The sequence below is a fragment of the Penaeus monodon genome, chromosome 35 (genome assembly GCF_015228065.2).
Source record: "Penaeus monodon isolate SGIC_2016 chromosome 35, NSTDA_Pmon_1, whole genome shotgun sequence".
In the NCBI taxonomy this organism is placed as follows: Eukaryota; Metazoa; Arthropoda; class Malacostraca; order Decapoda; family Penaeidae; genus Penaeus; species Penaeus monodon.
Window position 1 is genome coordinate 850655 of NC_051420.1, and position 23500 is coordinate 874154.

At 38.0% G+C, this 23500-nt stretch overlaps 1 protein-coding gene and 1 pseudogene across 1 annotated transcript in view; one reads left to right on the top strand and one right to left on the bottom strand.

Annotated features, from left to right (window-relative positions):
• LOC119594947 (ryncolin-1-like) overlaps positions 1-23500 on the bottom strand; it is a 99837-nt gene that overhangs the window by 56130 nt on the left and 20207 nt on the right.
• On the top strand, positions 6628-12335 carry LOC119594982 (annotated as a pseudogene).

The following is a 23500-nucleotide window of genomic DNA, read 5'->3' on the forward strand; positions in this document are numbered from 1 at the left end:
TTAAAATTTGCGAGACGGGGGCCCGGTTGACTGTATTGTGAAATAGTCCAGAATATATTTAAACAAAAACAGTTCCCTTCTATGATTATATCCGGAATCGGATGGGTCGGGGATCGAGAAAAAGAAAAGTTATCCAGACTCCCCAACGCCGGGGTTAAGCCCCAAAGCTCCCCTCTCTCGCTGGACCACGAGCTTCGTCCAGCACCTTTCTTAAACCAGACCACGAGCTTATCTGGTTGCCTCGCCCTTTTGCCTAAAGCGTGCGACTTTTTGCCACCACTTTTTTTTTTTTTTTTTTTTTTTTTTTTTGTGGTCGGCGCTTACTCAGAGTCCCTCACGGTAAAGGGAGAACCCGAGGGCAGTGCCACGAGGGGTGGCCCGATGTCAGTCTCTGCGTAGCTTACTAACCCAGAATTCGCGTAGGACGGCCTTTCTTCGAGAGTGGATGCCAAAGATAAATGCAAGAAGCATTCGGACTTCGGGATCGTCCTCGGAAGCCAGTTGAACTCGCCTAAAATGTTAGGGTTTCGAGAAGTCATATATATATATATAATTATAAAATATAATATATATATTTTAATATATATATAAAATATATATATATATATATTATATGTGTTGTGTGTGTGGTTGTGTGTTTTGTGTGTTGTGTGTGGGTGAGGTGTGTGGTGTGTGATGTGTGTAGTGTGTGTGTGTGTGTGTGTGTTTTGTGTGTGTGTTTGTGTGTGTGTTATATTATTATATGTATATATTATATATATATATATATATATATATAATATTATAATATATATTATAAATATATATGTATGTATTATGTAATATATGTATTATATTTTACTTAAAATATTAAATATATTATATATACTATTATATTTATTAAATTTAAATTTTATTTTTATTTTATTATTTTTATATATATCATATTTTAAAATATCTATATATATATTATATATTATATATATTTTACGACGCTGTAAATGATATGCGCATGTGTTGATGTTTGAATATATTATATAATATAATATTATATATATATATATATCTTTTATACTATATATAACATTATATACGTGTGTGGGGTGTATATTATATATTATATATATTTTTATATATAAAAATATATTATATATATATATATATATATATTTTAAAATATATAATATCTGTGTATATACATCTATCTGTTTGTATGCGTGTATTTTTGTGAGCATTTGCGCGCGCGCCTGTGTGCAATGTTTATAGAAGGTGCGTGCGTGTGATCACAAATTGCTCTGAAGCTCATTCCCTATCAGTGCATAATGGCATTTGAAAGGTGTCACGCATATCTGATCACGGAGAAGGTTGCCGGTTGGAAGAGTCTCCAGCTCAATAAGAATAATGATTAATAAAAAAAGTGCATTATATATATATATATATATATATATATATATATATATATATATATATATATATTTTTAAATACAACAACAACAACAATACAAACACACCAACCAACAAACATTAACAAATAACAAAAACAAAAACAACAAAAACAATAATAATAATAAAACAATAATAATGATAATAATAACAATAATAATAAAAGACGTTATTGCGGGCTATAAAGAATATAAAACGGCAGAGCCAGCATGGGGGAATATCTCGTTGGGGAATATCTCGTTTGTGATAGATTATAGGCCTATATAAAACGTATCAATTGGTATCGTTAAGTGAAGCTCAAGTGACATGGCTAAAAAAAAATAATAATAATAAAAAATAAAACAAAGAGCCACGGAAGCCCAATGGGTATGCTAAACACTGATATATCTCGCATGTAGTAATATTTTGTATCATTTCGTCCGGTATGCAGTATACGCACATTTAGAAGGACAAAAACATATGATAAAATATTCTGATAGCCTCCTTATAGATTTTTATTGAAAAAGGCCTTCATTGTCTGATTTTTTTCACCTTATTATTTTATTTATTTATTTTTATTATTATTATTTTTTTTTTTTTTCCATAGAAAAATAATGTATTACATCTCAATCTGCTTTTCATTCAAAGTGGGTATGATTACCAAACTCAAAAAAATAAAATAAAAATAATTCACTGTAAGTTTTCAAAAGAAACTTAATAACAAAAAACCAACAACATTGCAATGATTAACAACATTTCCCCGTTACAAATTCTAAGAATGTATTTCCCGAAACCCCCATCTCAAGAACTCCCATTTTTGATTCTCAAGTATAAGGTCAGAAGGGCCCATCAAACCGATTACGGGGGGTGGGGGGGGTCCTCTTACAACTTTTCTGGCCCTCCCCGCACACACCCTCCCGCCTGCATCCCCAAGGCCATCTGTCACCAAGAAAACGTTAGATCCACGACTGAATTATTCCGTGCCAGTCACCGTGCCACATTGCACTTCGACACACACACACGCACACAACACACACCACACACAACACACACTTCAAATATAATAAATAAAAATTTTAAAAATAAATTAAAAATAATAATAATAATAATAAATAATAAATAATAATAAAAATAATAATAAAAAAGAATAAATAAAAATAAATAATAATAAATAATAAGAAAAGGCAAGAAAACATTTTTTTTTTACCCGTAGCTTGCAAACATAATCTAAGTAAATCATCTCCTAGAAAGTGAAAAACGTGAACAGAATATTAACAACCCCTCCCCGGGAAATTCCCAGCCCAAAACTTTTCCATCTGAGGTGTTACTGACCACTCCAGCGTTCCTTTCCCACTCCCCAAGCCTTTAAACTGCCTGGACGCGTGCGTGCGTCGCAGTACGCCGTGTCTCCCCCCTGGCACAGAGTTGAGTACAATTTCATGGGTCTATTTCTTTTGTATTGTAAGTGCACAATACGATTAATTTATTTCAGTCTGTTTCTAATGGTACTCGGTTTATATTTTCTTGTTGATGGTATGGCACTACTAACTAGCATTTATCATTTTGGTAACACGGTCCACCAAAACTACAAACCAAGGCGTTTGGGATTTTATGTGATAAGGAAATCTGGACAATGGGGGGAAAGCAAAAAGGAGCAGAGAAAAGCTTATAAACTAGTATGCCAAAAAACCACCTATCCATCATTTTTTTAATTAAATTATTGTGTGTAGGGAGGGGCATGTATAGGGCTTTGTTTGTGTGTCTATTATAATGTATAATATATATATAACATTACAATATAATATTCCACACACCACACACACCACCACAACACACACCACATATATATATATATAATATAATATATATATGTATATATATATATATTATATATAAAAATTTTAATATACACATTATTATATGTGTGTATATAACCAATTTTATAATGGGTATAAAATATTATTATTATATAAATAATATATATATATATATATATATATATATATATATGGTGTGTGTGTTTGGTGTGTATATATTAAAAATATGTATAAGATATATCATATTTTATATATCTATAAATAATTATATATTATATTATATATATTAATTATATTATATAAAATATATTCAGCAACCACATAACTAATACGTACATATTAGTTATATATAATATAATATATTATAATATATTTAAAGATTATATATATATAATATTATATTATTATATATATATCAAATAGATATTTATATATATATAAATATATATTAATATTTTAATATCAATATTATATATATATATATCGTGTGTGTGTGTGTGTGTGTGTGGTGTGTCTATAGTATATGTTATTATTAATCATTTATATATATATATTATATTTTTAATATATATATATATAATATATATTATAAATATGTACATACAATACACACCAACACACACCACACACACACACATACCATACACACACCACACACACAAACACACACAATCACACACACACCACACACACCACACACACACACACACACAGATATATAATATATCTATTATATAAAATTATATTAATATTATATATTAAAATATATATATATTCATTTATTTACTATAATTAACACACATACATATCTTTGGATGTGGGTGTGTGTGTGTGTGTGTTGTGTGTGGTGTGTGTTTGTTGTGTGGTGTGGTGTTTTGTGTGTGGTTGTGTGTGTGGTGTTGTTATAATATATAAATATATATAATATATATAAATATAATATTATAGAATTATAATTATATATATAAACTATAATGTACATTTATAACAGAAAACACCCCACACACACAAAACCCAACACCTATATATATACCACATATACATTAAAAACACAAACACACACACACACACGCACACACACCCCACATAAATATAACAAATAATACAGTACAACCCACAAAAACCCACACGCACACACACACCAACACACACACAAACCAACCCCCAACCACACACACACACACACACACAAAACACCCCAAAAACCAATATAATAATATAATATATATATATAAAATATAGATATATATAATATACATACAGAATATATACATAGATAATAAAAAAAATTATACATATAATTACAAACACATACAACATAGATGTGTGTTGTGTGGTGGGTGTTGTGTGTATGTATACCCAAACAAAAATAAATAATACACATGTGCAGTGTGTGCACGTATCATACTACACACACGAGCGTCGCCCCTCTACTTTTTACTTATCTTGTTCCACAGATTTTATTCTAATGAATTAAAGAATTTTTTCGCTGACAGAGCCGCGCGTGAACACACAGAATGGCTCTTGCACAAGTTCATGCGGCGATGCGCTCAGCATGGTTTTGGACAAAAGAACGAACAGATACCGTGAGCCACAGCTGCTGGAGGATGCCAGCATGCACGTCCTCACCGCGGCTTCCAAGTGCATGCAGCCCCCTTGATAAAAGTCAAGCAAACAAAAAATGAATCAGTGTCCATATGCAGGTGATTTTAGATCACAAAGATTTGCCCTTCATTATATGCGTTGTCTAAAAATTAGATTTTCTTGTCCGCTATATATGTTATAACTTATTATCTGCCAATTTTTCCCCTCTCTAGGTTCCCTTTTGCTGTTCAAGAAGTTAGTGTTGTGTGCTCGGTCTCACTCTCCCTGTTTTGCTCTAAAACCCAAAGTTTTAGGGGGGAAAACATTATTGCATTACAAAAAAACTATGGGGTTGGGTTGGTTAATTTCATAAAATGATCTGAGGGCAATATGAATTAATATCTGATCTCAGTAATTCTGAATATATATCTGAATACGAAAAAAACCCCAAGGGTTTGGGAATGTTTACTTGGGTCGAAGGAAATCAACCCTCCATAATAATGTATGATAATTTAAATATAAAAAAAACATCGACACGTTAGTTTAAAATATATATATATATATATAATATAATATATATATAATAATATATATATAAATATATACATATATATACCGCATTAAATACCACAACATACATACATACGCCATTAATAAGACAAAGTTGAAATTTCATAATCTCACAAAATCTAAAGGTTCTGGAAAACTACCTCCAACCAAGCATTCCCTATCGTTCCTCCACCCAAATATCCACACAGGATAGATCCTTCTGGTCCGTACTGAGCGGGCGAGCGTATTCCCATGCATCACGTCTCTCTTGCATAAAGGAAAGTCTTGTCATATTACTTACTCGCGCAAGTGCTTTCATAAAATGTTTATTGTGACAAAGGAAAATTGGTGTAGAAAGACATAATGACTGCGTTCTTTTCATCATAGTCAGCTACTCATGTGAATTTGTGTATATTATTAAAAATATTTCACACATTTGGTCCGAATTAAGATCCATTTCAGACTAATCATTGATATCTTTTAAAATAAAAACTATAAATTTGAGATATATATAATTATTTAACACTAATTTACATCGCAATTCAAATAACAAATTATAATTAGAAAAAAATATTTGACGAGAAAATCGAGGAAATCATTATTCATAAATTTAAACAATATAGTGCGTATGGATTTCATTATATTGAGTGCAAAAATGCATAGATGTTTTATGAAGTGTACTAATAAATTATCCCGGGATGATGTGGAAGTAATCGTTATAAAAAAAAAAAAACTTACTCGGGAGTAGATAAAAATCGAAACAATCGTGGAAATGATGGGAAAAGTTGGTACTTGTTTCAGAGCACATAACAGATGAAGTTCAAGAAGTTTAAAATAGTGTTTCAGAGATATGGTAGGGCTTGACATGCAATGTTAAAAAAACAAGACTCATAGACATTTGCACATCAGATTATGTTATTTGAGGATTACAAAGTGAAATATCGGAAAGTTTAGTTTTCGAAGCAGCCGTGTCCTGTAGAAATCAAGTAACTATCACAGAGGCAGCCAGAAGCGGCGCTAGATCATAGGAGGAAGTCAAATAGATGTCAAAACTATAAAATCAATATGCTATATGAAAAACAAATAGGAAGATTACACTAAAATGATGACTATTATGACAAAATTGAAAACCATTTGATACTCAGCTGCGACACCCTATGCAGTTGACCGATCTGAGAAGGGGTGGGGCCAGTAGTTAGTTGCCAGCCCCTTTAAAACGTTCTTCTCAGTTATTTTTTTTTCGTGTTCTTAAAACAGTCCATAACTACTGCAAGCGATGTGGACCCCTTTTGTTCACTGGCAATATCCAGAGGACTTCGAAATTACACTGCAGCACACAGACTATCAGAAACCCAAGGGGCAGTTTGAGTGGATGCATGGCAGTGGATTCGGGGAGGTAAAGGGAAATGTGGGGCCCCCAGCAGAATTACGGCATATACCTATGTGAAAATCCTGGATGAGATGTTTCTACCATCGTGGGGACCATGGTGTTCCTCGAGCTGGAGCCTTTTACCTCTTCCAGGATAAGATCCCAATCCACATGAATGCATGACTTGGGCAACACCCTGAGATCACGTTGTGCTACATTCTTCCAAATTAACAGATCTCAGCTTCCCTGAAGACCACCCATAAAACATCATATCATTTTTTCCCCAAGCAAATGGGTATGCAGGGGACTGCTCTTTGCCATTAACAGCGGTGTTGGTGACAACATACCATGTAGACTAGCCAGCATTCAAAAGCTAGTGGCGGTAATGCAAAATAAAAATAAAAAAAAATTGAATGTAGCCGAGCAAAGTGAACAAAAAATGAGAAAAACATAACTATTCTTGTGGCATTTTAAAGTTTAACCAGATCAACATAGGTGTAATTCATAAGGGTAAAGTTAAAAATTGTCGTCCTGGGGGGGGGGGCAAGCTAGATTTTCAGGGATAATCTTGGGGGGAGGAGGGGGAATTATGCCACTGGCAGGGATTCCAATATCAGGTTGATTCACAAACCCTTTTTTTCAACTTCTTTTATCTTCATATCATATTGTTAAATCAGAAAGAGTAAAGATACTGTATCAGAAAAGATATTAATACTGATACAGCCGAGTTTATTTGTGGTTTATTTGCCCATCACAAATTGACTCATTTTAATTTTCCATTCGTAATTCAATGGGGGGGGGATATTTCATTTCCATTCATTCCGGTTAGTTTTTGGTGCCATTATAAACAGAAAACTGGGCAATGCACCAAGCAGAAAAGCACACACGCCCTGCAATCGTCATCTGACAGTCATCTATTCGCTACTAAAGAGCTAGACACGAGGGTAAAGTTGAACATGTTTAACTATTTGCAACGTCAGACGGTCCGAATTCATGAGTGAAGTCATTCGCGAGAAAAAAGGCTTTAGACACTTGCACTACCCAAATTAAGAAGCTTATCTAAAGCGCAAAAAAGCAGCGATGGTTAAACGATATTTAACATAATGAAAAGCAGTTCTCAAGTTTAAACTTTCAAGAAAACAGTGTAACACTGTAATTCACCTATCTTTGTAAAAACCAAAAATGTATGTTTATTTAAAACTGATGTGTTATGTAAAAATTTACTTTAAAGAGCTATCAAGTCCTCATTGCATATCATACACGTCCTTTATAGTAGAAAAAAAGCAAAACTAGTTTTATTAAAAATGAGACTACGTTTCGAAATTTATTCAGGTCTGACCTGAAGATGGAATCCAGGTGGATGTCGAAACTGTAGTAGCATTTTTCAATAATCTATTTTTTGCATTGTGGGTTTTTACCATAGAAATTAACGCGAAGAGTGTTTTTACCATTTAACTTTCCCTTTTATAATGAGAGGGTAAAATCTGCATAATTTGCATAAAATTTTAGGTGCCGTAAAATTGTCTCTCTTGCCCCCGGGGGTAACCGAATTACGGCATTTTGGTAACTGCTGGCAAAGCATGGCAGACGCCTGCCAGTCGGAAATTCGCTCCTACCCAAACTGGGGCTTTTACGAGTGGCGGATCGGTAGCCAGGGGGTCTTCCTAGTAGTATAAAGTAGATCACAACAGTACTACTGCTCTTTATAATTTTACCATGATGGTCCCTTTTCCTTGAAATAAAAGTTGGGGGTCGATAGGGAAATTTGAAACTAAATAAGGGGTGATGTTTAAAATGTTTGATATATCCCTTTTTATCACCACATTCCCTACATACAATTTTAAACTAAATGTTTAAGTATGCAGGGCACATGTGTGTATGTGTATATAGAAAATATAAAAATAAGAAAGCACAATATACATATGCACATACACCGCTCACGTACTACATGCGCTTACACACTCCCTGCATGCCCGTGTTAACCCCCTCTGCCCCCGCCAGGACCTGCGACGCCATTCCGAGGTGCGGCGAGCGATTGTCGACGCGGAGAGGCGGCGGCGGCGGCCGGGGGCACTGCCGCGCCCTTTGCAGCTCGACGGCGCCTCCGAGTCGGGCGTCCGGCGCGTGTTCCCCTTCCGCAGTTCGCCCGACGCGGCTGCGGCCGTCTACTGCGACCAGGAGACCGACGGCGGCGGCTGGCGGTGTTCCAGAGGCGGCTCAAGCTCCCCTGTGAGGGGACTTCTACCGCACGTGGGTCGAGTACGAGCTCGGCTTGGGCCACATGGACGGCGGCGAATTCTGGCTGGGCCTCGACCTCGTGCACCGCCTGACCTCGACCGGCCTGCAGGAGATGAGAATCGACCTCACGGACTACAGGGCAACGCCAAATGGGCCAAGTACGGGTCTTCCACCTGGGGGACGCCAGCACCAAGTATCGGCTCAAAGTCGGCAGGTTAAAAAAAAATTATGGACCGCAGTATACAGTGAGGACTTCACTTAATTTTTTTTTACGATGCTGAGCCATCTCTCTTGGCGCCTTCCATCTATATACTTGCTTAATGTACTCCAATACATTTATTCACAAGTTTTACATTAGCTGCATTCAGGCTACATATTCACTGTTATCAAGTTGTTTATCATGGAACAAATATGTCCAAAAATCAAAAACCAAAGATCATGCACTGATAAGTTTCCAGGTTGATTTCTAAAGACTTTCTCTTGCTCTTCCATATACACATTTTTATTTTTAACCACCAGGTACAACGGCACAGCTGGCGATGGCTTCGGGAGTGGCAGGCACAACGGCCACCCGTTTACCACGATTGAAAACGACAACGACAACAGTGATTCGAACTGTGCGACCCATGTGAGTGATATGAGGAACTACCTTAAGTACTGCAGTTTGCCACGGGATCTAATTTCCATGAAAGCAGTGCCCCCCCCCCCTTTTTTTCCTACAAATAGGTAGTTAAAAAATGTAATTGGAACGTCTCATGACGGGGGCTCCAGTATGGGTTGGGGGTTTGTTTCCCTTGAAATCTGCAGTTTACCAAAAGCTGCCTTCCCTTTTAAGGATTGTAGTTAACACCAATGGTATGTTTTCCGTTTAAAAATTGCAATTTATCAAGAAGTTTTCCCATTACGGATTGCAGTTTACTACAGGGTTTTATTTTCCCTTAATAATGCAGTTTATACAGGTCTACTTTGCCGAAAGATTCCCAGTTTAACATGAGGTGTGAGGTGAAAGCTTCACTAACTTTGGTTAAACATGCTTAACTTCACCAGTCCATTCCAAAACTTAGAGCAGGTAACTTTAAAACGTTTAGGCATCCCCATTTTCGTTCAAAAACTGTTGAACCACTTCTCAAAGCATTTCTTTCGAACTGGGGGCAGTATACCCATAGGATTAACCACACATTTCCTAAATGCAATAGACCTTTGTAGGAAATGGATAGATGATAGAAATTAGAAATGGGTGAATAAAAAAAAAAAATTACTGGCATTAAAATAATTAAACCCTGAAAGTGGATTATTAGTATATCACTTCTCTTATAGAAAGCTCTTGATGTGAATCATCCCTTTCTGACGACAGCTTCCCGGGTTTGTTAGGCTGGTGTTTCAGCTTCAGTCTGTTTTAAAGCCAAGGACAGGAACTAGATGAAGATGCAGATGCTTATATAGATGTACCCGGGTTCTCCATAGCCCCTGGTATTAATTTTTTATTACAGACAAACTACGATTTTCACCTTCATAATGTAGTAGTAATGTTTATTAATTCCCAAAGAAATATACGTGTTTCCCATTTTGTAGTGAAAGGAGCAATGCTTTAATCTAATTTAATTTCTGTCAAAGGTTCAAATATATAGGTTTTTATTCGTTAATAGAATTCATTTTTTGCATTTTAATTTGCCTTAGAAATTAAGCATTCCTATTCCTATTATAAAAGTAACACCGGCCTCTCCGTGGAAAGGAACTGGGGAACCTACCACGTACTCACTCCAAGAGCTCACAACATGAAAACTACAATTAAAGTATCATGCTGTGACCACGACGGCTCAAACATGAACCTACCGTTAAAAAAAAAATCCTATTATAACACTCCCGGGGGGACTATTGATACGAAACCTTTCATAGGTGCGCAATAATTCTAAGTCATAAATGAAAGAGGGGAAATTTTTCTCCCCTTTTAATAATCATATCCTGAATAAATTCAACAAAACGTTCATCTAGCCATTTCAAACCCTCTCAGCATGAACCATATTCTGTTGACAAACGTATATAAGGTATAAATGAGAAAAATTTTCAAATGCAAGCCCGGGTTTTCGAATATATCTTTGTATTTCTGACGAAGATAAAATCGAAACCGGGCAAATACATCTCTTTTATTGTGAAGAAATTCATTCTCATTCATACCTTTTATACAATCTGATAGATGACAGGACTGTCATTTTAATTTTTTAGTGATGTATTAATATCAGACAGTGTATTCTTTGTATTATTACTATGGTATTATTCAAAAGTCAAATACACTGACATGGAATGACTTGCAAAATAAGTGAAAAGATTAACTATTGAAGTTTACTATTCTTTCTTATCTTCAAGTATTTTCCCTAGAAGATATTATTTTTCCCTCTCACCTAAAATTTAATTCTCCTCTGTAGCTATCGCGGTGCTTGGTGGTATGACCCAATGCCACATATCCACTTGAATGGGTTTTCCTATGAGGCGACCAAGAGCTATGCGGAAAGTATGAGTGAACCTGGAGAGGATATAATACTCGCTGAAACTACAGCAATTATGAAAGCCGGCAATTCTGAAGCTTTACACACACAAACACACACACAACACACACACATTTCATTGTACCAAAAATGTAGTTAACAAACCATGTGCTTTGTTTTTAATATAATGCAACACTGCTGCGAAAACTATTTCTTGCAAATTTTTTATGAAGTTTGAAATCTTCAAATTCAGTTTGTAATCTTAAAAAAAATGCTACAGCAATATACTATTTCCTTATACCCACATCCCGAATGTTGATTACCCTATTCCACTATGATTGTAAACGACGTAAATTTAATTAAAAACTTCTGTTCACAAGAAATTTATTTCTAATTATTTTAAATTTAAAATATTAGTAAAACACATGTTTACAAAATGTTCTTTGTGAAATAGTTAAAATTTGTTCAAACAAAAAAAACGAGGCGGGTTTGTAAAACGTCAGACCAAATCCCATCCGGTCCAGTGTAAGTTTAAACCCAAAATTAGACTCATTTCCCGCCGTCAAAAAAATGTCCTGCTACACTTTTCCAAAGACTCCGCCCCTATCTAGGGGCGGAGTTATATAATCCTGCACTGTGAAGAGCGCATTCCCCGTTCCTGCCATGGAACTTCCTTTTGAAGTGCAGGACCCTTTAGCTCTCTCTCTGAGGTGGCAGCTTGGGCTCTTTCACTGGAGAGGGTGAACAAAGGGGTTTCCAAATAATGATGCCTATCCTGCAGGTGGAAGGGCATCCCCTGGCTTCGCCCGAGCCTTTCACTTATGGCCCGGCCTGAAGGCAACCCTGTACGCTGTGGAGACAGGAGTCATAGAAATTGTGCTATGCCGTGAATGAGTACATCCTGCGACTAGCAACACGCCTCTTTGGTCCCTTATTCCAGCAAGACAGGTGCCTGATCGTGGCCTCGGTAGGTCAATCAGCTGGTCTTCTCAGGAGGCTAGGTCAAGCAGTCAATGTCGCCATGGCACCCAAACTGGTTCCGTGAGTGGCGCTACATCCGTGTACCAGAAATCTTAGCATGGATAATTATAGTTGCTGACAAGAAACTTGATAAAATTAACACTCTAGTTCTACAAGGACCAACAGGAACAGGCAAATCTCTGACCATTGGAGCATTACTCGGCAAGTTAAACACTGGCTTAAACAAGAACAGGAGTTCAAACCCCTTCCATCTTTAAAACCCCATCGGAAATCCCATGCCATTCGAAGAACCAAGAATTAGTCAAAAACAGTAATGATTTCAAACTACTATTTGAAGGATCAAAACTTAGAATGAACATCAAACACCAAGAATCAAAATAATGGGAAGGATCCCGATCTTCATCTCAACAAATAAAGATATAGACTACTGGGTACCACCAGCAGATGGCAAGGCTCTCCAAACAAGAACCAAAACATTCCACCTCACCAGACAAATAAAAGGACTATCAGACCGAATGAACAGCCAGTACAACATCAACCCTCCTCCTGACAAGATCACCAGTGACGACTTCCTAGGATTATTCGAAGAATACGAGAAAGAAATTGACGAAATCATCGATAACTATGTGCGCCGATTCAACAAGGGCAAGCCCAAGGAAACGGTCGAGGAGGGATGCGCATAATGAAGATGAGGAACACGCCGAAGGATCGAGTGGACCAGACCCACATAGATGTCTGCAGTTTAATACAGGAGACTCGATACATGTAACCTTCCAAACAAGAAGATACTTCGAATTCGATGCTGCCAACGATGGAAATTTTGATGGCAAAAACCTATATTGCCTACCAATCCATTGGATGAACTTATACATGTATGGACTAAAAAGCAGTGACAGTACGGCTACAGAAACTCAAAGATACAAGATGATAAAGACTATGATGAAAACATACGGATGGAAAGTTCATAAAGCTGGAGTCGTAATGCACTCGATGGTAACACTAATGATAGTTGATAGTTGATTATGTAGTCCATAGTATCTTATATTTTCAATATGGGGTGTCTGTAAATTTATGAGCGTACTGGCTGTTCATCGGTCTGAAGTCCTTTTTTTTGTCTGGGAGGGGGAATGTTTTGGTCTTGTTGGAGAGCCTTCCCCTCTGCTGGTGTACCCAGGGAGTCTATATCTTTATTTGTTTAGATGAGATCGGGATCCTTCCCATTTTTTGATTCTTGGTTTGATTTCACTTCTAAGTCTGATCCTTCAAATGTATCGTCACATTTCTTCTCATACCAGTTTTTGTATCACCAGGGATTGTATAAGTGTGCAGGGGAAAACCTTACACCTATGACGTCATAGGTCCTATAAGAATGAGGATCACGGTCTCCCTCTCTAACTGACGAGTGAAGAGGCTATTCCAAGTGACTAAGGACAATTTTGGAACATGGAAGATACGAATAACCATCCATGGCAGTCCCGACGACGAAGAATGGACAGAAAATATGGCCAAGAACGTACTGCATACATGTGAGGGCAAACCAGACTCACTTAGTGAAAGCTTCGACGAAGACGGAATCGACTGACTCAGCCAGGAATTTCTCCAAGCCTTCTCACCCCAGGTCCAAATCAAGACCCGGACCACTACCGAACAATTTCTTAATAGTCAGGATTTTTCAAGTTTTCAGACGAGGAAGAAACCCTGAAACCCAGACGTCATAGGCCTATATAAGAAGAGACGGACTCACCGGTTCCCAGTCTTAACTGACGTTAAGAGGCTATTTCCCAAATGACTAAGCGAGGAAACCGTTACCCAAACCCATGACGTCATAGGTCCTTTTAAAATTGACGGATCTCACCGGTATCCCAGTCTCTAACTGACGAGTGAAAAAGGCTGCTAAAAGACGGTGACAATTCCCTGATTAAGTGCTGACTGACTGGGAGTCGAGTCTTTTGGGTATGGGCTATATGGGTAGGTATTCGTCATTATGAGATTATTGTCTCACCTTGCCTGGGTAGCAGGTTTCCCACCATGCCTGGGTAGCCGGTTTGTGTAAAGGATAGTAAGATATATTTTTTTTCTTGTGGGTTTTTGTTGGTATAAAGCAGGTTATAGTTGGTTACATATTGCACAGATTAAGTATTTTAGTTAGTATGCATAACATAACATTTGTTAAGTTGTCCTGAACATGGTTTATGGAGATATTGCTGCATCCCAGACTTGCTACACATCCCTTGCGGGGGGAGTCGAACTTCTAGGTTTAGGAAGAAGTCTGCTTGTACTCTGCAGGGGCCCAGCTTAGTTCTTTTCGATGGCCTTGATGGTGACATTCTCATGAAGATTTGTTGCCAAGCGTTGGTATGATGTTCTGTTGGGTAGACAAGGTTTCCAAGGGATGGTTTGTCCCATTTGATTTGGCCTCCCCACTTCGGAATAAAGATCGGTCCAGTTGTAGCTATTTCTCCTCCATACCAGTTTCTTGTATCACCATGGATTGTATAAGCTTTTCTATCTCCTGTTCGCATTTGTTCCATGAAGCCAAATTGTTGGAGGGGTCTTAAATTGCAGCTGTGATGTATGTTTCAAGTTGGGGATTTTAATCCCTTACCAAGTTTGCGAAGAAATAGCTACAACTGGACCGATCTTTATTCCGAAGTGGGGAGGCCAAATCAAATGGGACAAACCATCCCTTGGAAACCTAGGTATTGACTGCCATGGATGGTTATTCGTATTTCCATGTTCCAAAAATTGTCCTTATCACTTGGAATAGCCTCTTCACCTCGTCAGTTAAGACTGGGAGACCAGTGAGTCCGTCATCTCTTATATAGGACCTATGACGTCATAGGTTGTAACGGTTTCCATCATTTAAACTGGCGTGATGACGTCACATATTAAGTTAACAAATGTTTATGTTATGCATACTAACTAAAATACTTAATCTGTGCAATATGTAACCAACTATAACCTGCTTTATACCAACAAAAACCCACAAGAAAAAAAATATATCTTACTATCCTTTACACAAACCGGGACCCCCATGTGGGAAACTGGCTACCCAGGAAGTGAACAATAATCTCATATGACGAAAACCTCAGTCCAATAAGTCATACCAAAGACTCGTAACTCCACCGTTTATCAGTCCACTTAATCAGGGAAATTTTCCACCGTCATTTAGAGCGCGAAGCCGAGTATCCATCATTAAACTGGCATGATGACGTCACATATTAAGTTAACGGTCTTTGGAAGATGCAAATAATGACGGACTAGGTATTGACTGCCGGAGGTTATCTATCTTCCTGGTTCCAAAAAATTTCCTAGTCACTTTGGGAAAAGCCTCTTCACTCGTCAGTTAGACGGAAAACCGGGAGTCCTTATTTTTATATAGGACTTGACGTCATAGGGTTTTAACGGTTTCCCGAAGCGCTCCGCTTGCCTTGCGAAGTCCGCAGAAACCGTTTACACCCATGACTTCATAGGTCTATAAAGAGATGACGGACTCACGGGCTCCCCCAGTCTCAATGCGAGGAAGAGGCTATCCAAGTGACTAAAGGACATTTGGAACAGGAATACGAATAAAAAATCCTGGCGTAAAACCTAGCCGTCATTTTTGACTTCCCTGCAGTGGAAAAAAACGAAGAAGTCTTCGAGAACTCTCTGGAGAGAAAAAAACACAAGGATCAAATTTGTACAAGGTTTTATAAATAGACTTATATATTTTTTTTAAGTGAAATAAATGTTAGTCATATATCATAAAAAGAAGAAACAACCATATCCTTTATATATAAAATTTCCCCTTCAGGAGTACCACAAAAATTAAACCCGCGTAATAAAGTCTTTAGTCAGTCATTGTACACATTTTTATCCTTGTGTTTTTTCTCTCCAGAGTTTCGAAGACTTTCTTTGTTTTTCACTGCACTGGAAAATGAAAATGACGGACTAGGTTTACTGCCTGGATGGTTATTCGATCTCCGTTTTAAAAATTGTCCTTATACTTGGGAAAAGCCCCTTACTGTCAGTTAAGACGGGAGGGGCCGGGGAGTCCCCACTCTTTATGGGCCTATGCTCATAGGTTGTAAAAGGTTTCCTGGAAGCGCTCCGCGAACCCTTTCAACCATACGCTAGGGGCCCATTAAGAGTGACGGACCACCGGTCTCCCGTCTCTAAGACGGTGAAGGGTATTCCAAGTGGGTAAGGGAAAAATTTTTGGGAAATGGAAGTAAATAACCACCATGGCATCAAAACTAGTCCCCTCATTATTTGCATCTTCCAGTGACAGGAAGAAACAGAAGAAGTCTTCGAGAACATCTCGGAGAGAAACCACAAGGGTACAAATGTAATACAAGGACTGACAATAACTTAGTAGCGACGTTATAGTTTGGTACTGTCTGAAAGAGGATTTATATGAGTGAAGGACTATGGTTTATTTCTTTTATATAGACGTTATCTAGTATATTCATTAGAAAAAATATAGTAAGTTATTGTCAGTCCTTTTATTACATTTTTATCCTTGTGTTGTTTTTTCCAGAGAGTTCTCGAAAACTTTTTTGTTTCTTCCGTCATGGAAAGCAAAAATGACGGACTAGGTATTGCTGCCCTGGTGGGTTTTTCGTATCTTTCCCTGTTCCAAATTTCCTTATCCCCCTTTGGGAAAAGCCTATTCGTCAGTTGGATGGGAGACCCGGGGAGTCCCCATTTTTATAGCCTATGAGTCATAGGTTGAAAGGTTTCCCCGCGAAGCGCTCCGCAGAAAAACCCTTAAACCCAACTCATAGCCTATAAAAGAGGAAGGGCCACCGGGCTCCCAGTCTCTAACTGACGAGTGAAGACTATTCCCAAATGATAAGGACAATTTTTGGGAACAGGAAAACGAAAACCATCCTGGCAGTCAAAACCTATCCGTCATTATTTGCATTTCCAGGACAGTGAAGAAACAGAAGAAGTTTTGAGAACTCTTGGAGAGAAACAAAAACAAGATACAAATGTAAGTAAAGGAGACTAAAAGATTTCTATATTTTTTTTAAAGGGAAATAACTGACTTAGCATATACTCATATTTAAAAAGAAGATAAAAAAACCCTAGCCCTTTACTCATATTAAAAATTTTTCCCTTTTTGGCGAGATACCAAAACAATAAAAGCTGCGCTATAAGTCATTAGCAGTCACTTTTTTCATTTTTATCTTGTGTTGTTTCTCTCCCCGAGATGTTTTGAAGACTTTTTTTTGTTTTTCCCTGTCACTGGAAATGCAAAATGACGGACTGGGATTGACGCCCGGATGGTTATTTTTATCTCCTGTTCCAAAATTGTCCTAGTCACTTGGAAAAGCCTCTTCACTGTAGTTAAGACGGAGACCCGGGATCCGTCATCTCTTATATAGGACCTATGCGTCATAGGTTGTAACGGTTTTTGCGGGGCGCTTCGCAGGAAAAACCTTTTTCAACTAGACGTCATAGGTCCTATTAAAGTGACGGGCTCACCCGGTCTCCCCGTCTCTAACTGCAGTGAAAGCATTCCAAATGACTAAGGACAATTTTTTTTTGGGAAAATGGGAAAATACAAAAAACCCCTCCATGGCATCAAACCTAGTCCGTATTATTTGCATCTTCCCGTGACAGTGAAGAAAAGAAGAAAATCTTCGAGAAAAATCTCGGAGGAAAAAAAACACAAGGGTAAAATGTAAACAATGAGACTAAAACTTGTAGCGCAGGTATGTTGTGGGTTTCGTCGAAAAAAGAGATTTTATATGAGGAAGGCTATGGTTGTTTTTTCTTTTATATAGACGTTATGATAAGGCAGGTTTCTTCACTTTGAAAAAATATAGAAGTCTTTTCACACTTTACTTTCATTGTATCCTTGTGTTTTTTTTCTCTCCAAATGTTTTCCGAAGATTTTTCGTTTCTTCACGTCCTGGAGATGCAAAAAATACGGATAGTATTTCGCCATGGGGGTTTTTCGTATCTTCCATGTTCCAAAATTTTCCTTAGTCACTTGGAAAAGCCATTCACTGCAGAAGATGGGAGACCGTGATCGTATCTTTATAGGGCCTAGCGTCATAGGTTGTAAACGGTTTTTCCCGCGAAGCGCTTCGAAAACCTTTCAAAACCATGACGTCATAGGTCCCAATAAGGGGTGACGGACCACCCCGGTCTCCCCTCTCTAACTGACGGTGAAGAGGCTATTCCAAGGCTAAGGGCAATTTGGGAAAATGGAAAATACGAACACCCTGGGAGTCAATTCCCAAATCCACATATTTGGATCTTCCAGTGATACTGAAAAAACAAGAAGAAGTCTTCGAAAACGTCTTCGGTGAAAAACAAACTCAAGGCTACAAATGTAAGTACAAGGACTGATAAGTGAAAATTAAAATTCAAGTGACGCAAGTGACGAGTCATATAGCACTTGCAAAAAGACGAAAAAACCATAGTCCCTCATCAAATATAATTCTCTCTTTCGACGCATACCCGAACATATAAAGCTGCCTATTTTCCAGGGCCCATTCTACCCCGGAAAACTCGAAAAAAACCCTTAACTTAAGTGTGAGTCATACCCCAAGTTTAAAAGATGGTACTCGCGCTTCGGTTTGTGGATGACGTCCCTTAATTAACGGTTTTTGCAAGCGAAGCGCTTCGCTAAAAAACCCTTCAACCTATGGTATAGGTCCCATAAAGAAGACGGACTCACCCTCCCTCTCTAATGACAGGAAGAGGCTATTCCAAGGAAAGGAAATTTTTAAATGGAAATTTCGAACTTCATCCTGGGTCAATTCCAAGTCACACATTTTGGGTTTCCAGTGAACGAAAAACAAAAGAATCTTCGAAAACGTTTTTGGTGAAAAACAAATCAAGGCTACAAATTTTAAAAAAGTGACTGACTAAGGACTAACTTTAAAATTCTAATGACGCAAAAGGCGGGCGTCAAAACGCACTTTCAAAAGAAAAACAACCCTATCCCTCATCATAAATATATCTCCTTTTTTCAGACGACTACCCGAAATTAACGCTGCCATTGTCCAACCCTTCTACCCCCCCTTCGCAAAAACCCTTTTAAATTAAAGTTGCCCTCTACCACAAAGGCGAAGCGCGAGTATCCATCATTTAAAAGGGGTTGACGCCCATAAATTAAAGGTTTTTGCGAAGCTTCAGGGTAGAATGTGGTCTGGACAATAGCGCAGCGTTATATGTTCGGGTATGTCGTCTGAAAGAGAGAGATATATATGTATGAGTGACGGACTATGGTTGTTTCGTCTTTTGTAAGTGACGTATATGACGTCGTCACTTGCGTCACTTAGAAATTTTAAAGTTAGTCACTTAGTCAGTCACTTGTACTTACATTTGTAGCCTTGAGTTTGTTTTTCACCGAAGACGTTTTCGAAGACTTCTTTTTGTTGCAGTATCATGGAAAATCCAAATAGGATGGCTTGAATTGACTGCCAGGAGAAATTTTGTATCTTCCGTTCCAAAATGTCCTTTGTCACTTGGAATAGCCCCTTCACTGTCGTTAAACTGGGGAACGGTGATCCGTCATCTCTTATAACCTATGACGCATAGGTTGTAAAAGGTTTTAGCGAAGCGCTTCGCTAAAACCTTACAACCTAGCGTCATAGGTCCCAATAAGAGATGGGGATCAAACCCCCCGTCCCAAAATGACAGGAAGAGGGGATTCCAAGGGCTAAGGCAATTTTGAACATGGAAGATACGAAAATTCATCCCCGGCGTCAATTTCCAAATCCATCATATTTTGGGTCTTCCAGTGTACGAACAAAAAGAAAAAGTCTCGAAAAGCTTCGGTGAAAAAAAAAATCAAGGTACAAATGTAAGTCAAGTGACTGACTAAGTGACTAACTTTTTAAAAAACTAAGTAGCAAGTGACGGGGCGTCATTAGTCACTTAAAAAGACGAAAAAAAACCATAGTCCGTCATCATTAAAATTATATTCTTTTTAAAACAACCCCAAAATATAACGCGCGCTATTTTCCCGACCATTCTACCCCAAACTTCGCAAAAACCCTTAATTAAAGTGTGACGATCACAAGTTTAAATGATGGATACTCGCGCTTCGCGCTCTTGTGGTATGACGGCACACATTAAGTTAACGGTTTTTGCGAAGCGCGGGTATAAATGTGGTTCGGACAATGGCAGGTATATGTTTTGGTATGTCGCTGAAAAGAGAGAATAATTTTTATGAGTGACGGACTATGGTTTTTCGTTTTTGAAGGAGTAATGACGTCGTCACTTTGGCACTTAGAAATTTTAAGTTAGTACTTAGTCATACTTGTAAAATTCATTTGTAGCCTTTATTTGTTTTTTACCAGACTTTTTGAAAACTCTTTTTGTTTTTTTATCATGGAAAATCCAAATAGTGAGGACTTGGGAAATTTCTCCCCGGGATGTTTCTATCTTCCATTTCCAAAATTGTCCTTTGTCCTTTGGGAAAAGCCTCTTCCCGCAGAGAGATGGGAGACCGGGGGGGTCCGTCACTCTTATTGGGCCTTTACCCTAGGGTTTTAACGGTTTTGCGAAGCGCTTGCTTGCAAAAACCGTTTAATTAAAGTGTGGTCAACCACAAGAGCGGAAAGCGGAGTATCCATCATTTAAATTTGGGATGACTAACTTAGTTAACGGTTTTTGCGAAGCTTCAGGGTAGAATGGGTTTTGGCAATAGGCGGTTTTATGTTTGGGTAGTCGTCGAAAAAGGGGAATAATATGTAAGTGACGGCATGGTTTTTTCGTCTTTTTCAAAAGGGCGTTAGGGCGTCGTATTTGGGCACTTAGAAATTTTAAAGTTAGTCCCCTTTGTCGCACTGTACTTACATTTGTAGCCCGATTTGTTTTTTTTCCAAGCGTTTTCAAGACTTCTCTTGTTTTTAGTTCACTGGGAAAATCCAAATAGGATGGCTTGGGGAATTTACGCCAGGGATGAATGTTTGTCTTCCTGTTCCAAAAATTTTCCTTAGTCACTGGAAAACCCCTTCACTCGTCTTAGAGACTGGGAGACCGGTATCCGTCATTCTTTTATAGGCCTGACGTCATGGTTGTAACGGTTTTTGGAAGCGAAAACCCATGACGTCATAGGTTTCCATATAAAGATGACGGACTCCCGGTCTCCCTCTCAACTGACGAGTAAAGGCTATTTCCCAAATGACTAAGGACAATTTTGGAACAGGGCGATAAAAAAACCCTCCATGGGAGTCATACCCAGTCCTCTTATTCTCTTCCAGTGACGTGAAAAAACAGAAAAAAGTTTCAGAAAAACTTGAGGGAAAAAAACACAAGGAAAAATGAAGTACAAGTATGACTAAAAACTTAGTAGCGCCGGGGTTATATGTTTGTATTGTCTGAAAGAGATATTATATATATAAATGAAGGGCTATGGGTTTTATCTTCTTTATTTGAGTTAAAAAAAAGCAGTTATTTCCCTTTGAAAAAAAAAGAAATCTATTGTCAGTACTTGTACTTCATTTGATCCCCGTTTTTTTCTTCCCGAGATGTCTCGAAACTTTTTCTGTTTTTTCACTGTCATGGAAGATGCAAAAAATGACGGACTGGATTTACTGCCAATTTTTTATTTGTATCTTTCCCTGTTTCCAAAAAAGTCCTTAGTCACTTTGGGAAAAGCCTCATCACGTCAGTTAAGGGTGGGGGGGCCGTGAGCCCCCACTCTTATAAGGACCTGACGAATAGGTTGTACGGGTTTCCCGCAAGGCCCGCAAAACCGTTTCACCTATGACGTCAAGGTCCTATATAAGAGAGCGACTCACCGGGTCTCCCAGTCTCTAAATGACGAGGGGAAAGGCTATTCCCGTGACTAAGGAAATTTTTGGGAACATAAGATACAAAACCATCCCTGGCTCAATACCCAGTCCTCATATTTTTCTTCCCCGTGACATGAAAAAAACAGAAAAGTTTCGAGAAAATCTCTGGGGAAAATAAAAAACAAGGGATACAAAATAAGAAAGTGATGACTAAAAGCTTCTAATTTTTTTCTAAGTGAAGTAATGACTAGTATAAGTCTATATAAAAGAAGATAAAAAACCATAGTCCTTCACTCATATATAATATCTCTCTTTCAGACGAGATACCACAACATATAACGCTGCGCTACTAAGTCTATTAGTCAGTCACTTGTACTTACATTTGTATCCTTGTGTTTGTTTCTCTCCAGAGATGTTCTCGAAGACTTCTTCTGTTTCTTCACTGTCACTGGAAGATGCAAATAATGACGGACTAGGTATTGACTGCCATGGATGGTTATTCGTATCTTCCATGTTCCAAAATTGTCCTTAGTCACTTGGAATAGCCTCTTCACTCGTCAGTTAGAGACTGGGACCGGTGAGTCCGTCATCTCTTATATAGGACCTATGACGTCATAGGTTGTAACGGTTTCCTGCGAAGCGCTCCGCAGAAACGTTACAACCTATGACGTCATAGGTCCTATATAAGAGATGACGGACTCACCGGTCTCCCAGTCTCTAACTGACGAGTTAAGAGGCTATTCCAAGTGACTAAGGACAATTTTGGAACATGGAAGATACGAATAACCATCCATGGCAGTCAATACCTAGTCCGGCATTATTTGCATCTTCAGTGACAGTGAAGAAACAAGAAGAAGTCTTCGAAAACGTCTTCGGTGAAAAACAAACTCAAGGCTACAAATGTAAGTACAAGTGACTGACTAATAGACATAGTAGCGCAGCGTTATAAGTTGTGGTATCTCGTCTGAAGAGAGATATTATATATGAGTGAAGGACTATGGTTGTTATCTTCTTTTATATATGACGTATATGACTAAGTCAGTTACTTCACTTAGAAAAATTATAGAAAGTCTATTAGTCAGTCACTTGTACTTACATTTGTATCCTTGTGTTTGTTTCTCTCCAGAGATGATCTCGAAGACTTCTTCTGTTTCTTCACTGTCACTGGAAGATGTAAATAATGACGGACTAGGTATTGACTGCCATGGATGGTTATTCGTATCTTCCATGTTCCAAAATTGTCCTTAGTCACTTGGAATAGCCTCTTCACTCGTCAGTTAGAGACTGGGAGACCGGTGAGTCCGTCATCTCTTATATAGGACCTATGACGTC